We start from the raw sequence: 6,420 nt of genomic DNA on the forward strand, positions 1-6,420 counted from the left end.
ATGGAAAGAGCACCAGAAGCATAGTCAGGACACTCTGATTCAAATTTCACCTCTGATGATTTCTGTGAGATGATAAAAAAAAAAGTTACAACCTTTCTGATACTCAGTATTCTCATCTGTAAAATGGAAGTCGTAATAATTTAACTTCCTATTCCACAGAGCTCATGTGGGAAAAATGATTTGTTAACATCAAAGCACAATGTAAATGTATGATTATAAAATGTATAGGGCAGAATTCGCAAGAACAGATGGGGTATGAGCAGAAGCAAAAAGGAATGAGGCTAGATTGAATGAAGAATTAATTTCTTAGGCAACTTATACAATAGCCACAATAATATAGAGAAAAAAGAAACTGAAAGACTTTAGAACTTTGGTTAAAGCAACGACCAATTATAATTTCGAAGGCCTGATGACGAGATATGTCTCATTCCAAACCTATTATCCACCACCTGGCTGCCAAAAGGCTCTTTTTGTTGTGCTTTCTGGCAGACAGGTGGTAGATAATAGGTTTGGAATGAGACATTTTCAGACATGGCTAATGTACTAATTTGTTTTCCTTGACCTTATTTGTTATAAGCAGTATCCTAGCAGGGATAAATGGTGAGTCACTGGGAAGGAACCATGACGTAAAGAAAAAAGAAAAGAATATCCATTTTTAAAAGAAAGGAAAAGAATTGAAGTTCTCAGATGGAAATGGTAAAGTAGTTTATTGAGGAAAGCTACAATATCTTCTCCAGAAAATAGACTAGAAGAGTAATGGCAGACCTTTTAGAGACTGAGTGCCCAAACTGTAACCCTCAAGTGCATGTGAGCCGCCCCTTTGCCCCCAGAAAAGGGACAGAGAAAGCGCTCCCATTGGGCTGCTGGGCAGAGGGGCAGGTAATGCAAGAAATGTCCTCAGGCACGCATGGAGAAGAGAGGGGAGCGGCCCCCTCCAGCACAAATGCCACAGGTTCACCAAGTCCTTTCTAGTCCAAGGGGGTCCCCGAGTCCTTTTTCATATCATATTCTTCAATTCAAAGGACAAAATTTTTCTCCATCATGTCTAACCCTGAGTAACCTAAGAGTTGCCTGAGACTTCCAGCTATAGTAGCAAAAAGATGTCTGAGATCCTCAGTGAAAGATCTAACAGCTCTCTAAGGAAGACAGTGAATACATTTAATTACTTAAAATTGCTAATTATTCCAGAAGTCATTTTGACTTTGGTATCAGAAGAGGCATAATGGTAGACATAAGCCCCAGGGCTCCTATGAAGCAATGCCTGGATCAAGAGAATTGTATTCTATTGAAGTAGTTGGCATGGATGATAAAAAATTACAAAATATGAGTGAGAGGAAAAAAAGTAACAAGTATATGAGAGTATTTGAGACCTTGGGAATCTGGAGCATGGGAACCATTGTGATTCTGCATGATTCTACAATAAAGAGCTAGAACCCATGTGCAAGAGAAAGGTTGAATTTGAAAGAGTATAGAGTGAATGCTGGAGCCATTGAAGAGTCCAGACCCAGTATAGGTCTATGATAGAGAGATTGACAGGTCCTTGGCCCAAAACACAATTTATGCAATAAGACCTCCCCAAATTAAAATAACTGGGCAGGATCAGAAAGCTGAAGGGAGGTCCTTTACAGTTCCTAGAAAGTAGAAATAGAAAATGTGCATTGGTGTGATTGCTATAGCATCAATCACTTTGGGCCCGAAGTCAGACAAGAGAACTGGAATAAGACTGAAACCAGAGGAAAAACTAAAGTCAAGAAGCCCCCTGCCTTCTCTGGCCCCTTGGAAGGGGCAGGGTTGGGGGGCTTTCTGGGAAGGATGATGAATTCTCTTACCTAAAGGGTAGGGGAAGTTCTAAGTCCAGCCTATTATTTCTTTGGTTTTTCTGTCTCCTCCACAGTGATCCAGAACAAAGTCTTTAACACCATCAAAGCTGCCAGTAGTGTCTCAAACGCATGAAGACAAGAGCTGTCCATAGTGAGAGGCTTGGTACCCAGGAGTTCCCCTACAGTGCTAAATGAATTTCTCTGTAGCATAGAACTGTCTCTAAATGGTGTCTTGTGGCTCATTGTTCTGCTCACTAGAGCACAATGCTAAGGAGAATAGTAATTAGTTTAATTTCCCATCTAGGTCAATTGGAATAGTAAGGAGAAAGTCCACCTTGGGGGTCATAAGACCTGAGTTCAAGTCCTGTTTCTAACACCTAACCTCTGGGGGACCCTGAGTCAATCATTTAATCTCTCCCTGTCTCTAAACCTCTAAGTTAAAGATGGGTCGTCCCACTATGCTAGAATAGAGAATTTCCTCACCAGAAATTCCCTACATCAAGGCATAACATAAGCCTAGGCAAAAGAAAAAAGAAGAAAAGGTCAGAGAGCTTAGCAAGGAGGAAAGCTAGTTCATAGTCATAGTCTGGGCCACCAGCCCTGAGGTCAGACAACTCACAAATGTATGCTCTTAGTCACAGGAAGAACTAGATCTACAAGGAACTATCTGGCAAGGTGGATAGAATCCCAGGACTGGAATTGTAGGAAGGAGAAGCACCCACCTGCCTGAACACTCATGCACAAACACCCACCACCTATGGACATACATGTACACACTCAGGAGAAAACCTGACTGTTGCGGCCCAGGGCAGATGGTTCTGGGGAGGAAGAGATAGGCCAGCTTGACCAACACAAGGAAATGTGATGAATCTCAAGGTTTATCACAATGCACCTGTAGAAATTGGCTGATACAGCAGTTCACAAAGTGGGCAGTTTCATGCTAATAAATGTTTCTCTCTGACCTAGCATCTAGTCTGACTGCAAATCCATTTGATGCACCCACCTCTCATTTCCTTGATTTGGATGGCTGCCTCTCTTAGAATTTAGAACTGGAAAATGCCTTGGATCCCCTCCATTTTCAGATGAAGAGAAGGAGGCCCAAAAAGGAAAGGTGACTTGATCAGGGTCCAACAATTTGGTCAGCCACAAATCCAAAATTCAAACCATAATCTTTTAGATTATAAATGTCTCTAAATCAATACTGCTAGAAAAAGAAAACTGAACCAAAACTTGATGAAATACAAAATCCTAAAGATTCCCAAGATACAACAGAACCACAGCAAGATGTTCCAGAAGGGTTCAAGAGACAAATGAGAACTCTGTAAGAATAAATACAAGAATAAATGTCAGAATTTTATGAGCAGAGTAAAAAAATCTGAACCCAAGGTAAAATCTCTCCAAAGATGTAAAAGGGAAGATGAAAGGGAAAACAACTGATTTAGAATATAAATATATAGATAATCTGGAAGAATAGAAAAAAGAAAGAATATTAAATAAACACATGATCACTGTACATACAATACCTTGAAAACAGGGTTCAGAGACAATTGAAGAAAGATAGTGCTTTTCCCTGAAATGTCAAATCAAAAAACCTAAAGACTACAAGGTAAGAAATAATTTTTAAAAATAAACCTGCCTGTAAATCCTAGGCATAGAAAACAAAGAACCAATAGAAAGTAAAGGCATATAAAAAATTAAAATGAGTGGTTGGAATTAATTTTTTATCAGGTGACTCCAGAAAAGCAGGAGATACAATTAAGCTATTAGACAAAGCAAAAACAAACATTAACAATATAAACAAATGTAAAAAAGGAAATTACATTATGCAGAAATGAATCACAGATAGCAAACCAATATCAAAGGTAAATTTATTTGCTCCAAGTGCCAAGGAATCTAAATTCATAAAGGAAAAATAAGTGGAGCTGCAAGAAGGCAAAAATAACAACACAATAATAGGGGGAGACTTTAATATCCCTTTCTCACTATTGAATAACTCTAACAAAAAGATCAGTGAAAGGCAAAACATAGAATTGAACAAACTGTTGTAGAAATTAGAACTAAAAGATGTATTTGTTGATAATAGGACTCTTAAAGAATATAGATATTTCTCCAAACTACATGGAACATTTTCAAAAACTGACCGTGTATTTAAAGGCACATGTGATGATTTAAAATTCCAATAGACTGGATTCTAGGAAAGAAAATCAATTTCTTGATCAGGCTAGCAATAACCAATAAATTAATTGGTCAGTGATCTCTCTTGAGGATCAAAGACAAAGAAATACAGCCTCATGAGTAATTAAATAGAATTTTGGAAACTCATTATTCAGTCCTCCCCTGGACATTTCAAGACATCTCTAACTAATGAATAGCTAATGAGGAGGTCATCCAACATTCTCTCAATCCCTCCCCAGTTCCTTGATTGATGATGGAAAACTCACATGCCTGCTCCTAGGATTCCAGTGTCTAGGACAGGGGTCGGCAACGTATGGTTCTTTCTGCAGGAGCCATAAAGTCAATTTTTTTTTCAGGCGCTGTTATAGGAGCGGCACTGTGAGCACTGTACAGCTCTCATGAAATTACATTTTAAAAAATGTGGCATTTATGGCTCTCAAGGCCAAAAAGGTTGCCAACCCCTGGCCTAGGAGAAGAAATCAGGTCCTATCTGTTTAAGAGTGGCATTGTTGGGGGGAACTAAGTGGCTCACTGGATACAGAGCCAAGTCAGGCAATGGGAGATCCTGGGCTCAAACCTGGCCCCAGATACTTCCCAGCTGTATGACCTTGGGCAGTTCACTTAACCCCCATTGCCTAGCCCTTACCACTTTTCTGCCTTGAAACCAATGCACAGTATTGTTTCCATCTAAGATGGAAAGTAAAGGTTTTTTTAAAAATGACATCGTTCATCCATTCCAATGAGAGACTCAAGGACACTGTTCTACTGCCCACAGACACACCTGGACTAAGCTGGTTCTTATTTACCAGACAGAATAGAATCTATAATCTTACTTTACAATTGCTCTAAAATAGAAGATGCTCTAGGGTGGGAGATGTGAAAGCTTTTGAATTTGCTTGGAACAAAAGATGAGGAAAGAGGTTTGAAGAAGAGTCTGGACCTCAAATTTAAAGCTTAGAAATTAGAAATAATTCCATATCAAAAATAGGTCCTCTCACATGGAGATAAGGCAATTAATTGTAAAAATGCAGAACAGTAAACACATCCTTTAAAGGCCCAGGTGCAATGAAACAAAAGTAAGCAGTTCAGTGAACACAAATAAAATTGTAAAACAACGACTACTATATGAAAGAATGCTCCAAATAACCAATAAGAGAAATGCAATTCAAAACAACCGTTGGGCTTCACTTTACACCTAGAAAATTGGAAAGATGATAAAAGATGGGAACAGTCAATGGTGGAGTGGCTGTGGAAAGAGAGGCACGCTAATATATTATTGTTGGTACCATTAGTACAACTGTTTTTGAAAAGTCATTTGGAATAATGTAAATAAAGTGGATAAAATGCACAAACCCTTTGACCCAGAAATTCTAGTGTTAGGCATATAACCCTAAGAAGATCACTGATTAAAAAGAATAGTCCTACATATGCCAAATCATATTCTTAATAAATAGTTTTCCCTTTCCTTCTCCTTTTTACTTCTTTGGAGATATTTGCTACCATGGATTCAGATTTTTCTATTCTGCTCATTATTTCTACTATTTAAGCCATAAATTCTGACATTTGTTCTTGTGTTTATTCTTTTAAAAAACAGCAGTACCTGGTTGTCATAGAATATTACTATTATAAGAAACTACAAAAATGACAGAGAGGAGCATACAAAGACTTAGAGAACTAATGCAGTATATACCCTTTGACCTAGTAATACCACTACTGGGTCTATATCCCAAAGAGCTCATACAGAAGGGGAAAGGATATATGTATACAAAAACATTTATAGCAGTCTTATTTATGATGGCAAAAAAAAATTAGAAACTGAAGGGATGTCCATCAATTGGTGAATGGCTGAACAAGTTGTGGTAAATGATGGTGATGGAATACTATTGAGCTATAAGAAATGACAAATGGCATAATTTCAGAAAAACTTTCATTCAAAATAAAGTGAGGCACTTCTGTAGGCATCAATGTTCTCATCTGTCAATGAGTGACTGAACTAACAGATCTTTAAGGCATCTTCCAGCCTTATTAATATCAAATCCATTGACATTCCAACATCACATCTTAAAGCAATCCCCAACAAGCATCTACTGAACAGCAACTACAGCCCAAGTATGAGTAAATAAAAGAGTGCAAGATCTGAAATCTCTGCCCTCAAATTACCTTGAAATCTCTCAGAAAAAAGTGAAAGGGCCTAACAGAAAGAACACTCAAGGAGGGGGATTAATACTACAGTGAATGCTAGCAGATGAGTTTCTTAAGCACAAAAAAGGCTCTAAAAACACTGAAGAAAATAAAATATCTTTATCTCCATCATAGAGCTTTCATTCATTGAGGAAAAACAAGCTCAGTCTTTCTTTTTTACCTTATCTTCTATTTTAGAATCCAAACAAGTATTGGTTCCAAGGCAGAAGAACACTAAGGGCTA

This window comes from Gracilinanus agilis, chromosome 5 (assembly GCF_016433145.1).
Source record: "Gracilinanus agilis isolate LMUSP501 chromosome 5, AgileGrace, whole genome shotgun sequence".
In the NCBI taxonomy this organism is placed as follows: Eukaryota; Metazoa; Chordata; class Mammalia; order Didelphimorphia; family Didelphidae; genus Gracilinanus; species Gracilinanus agilis.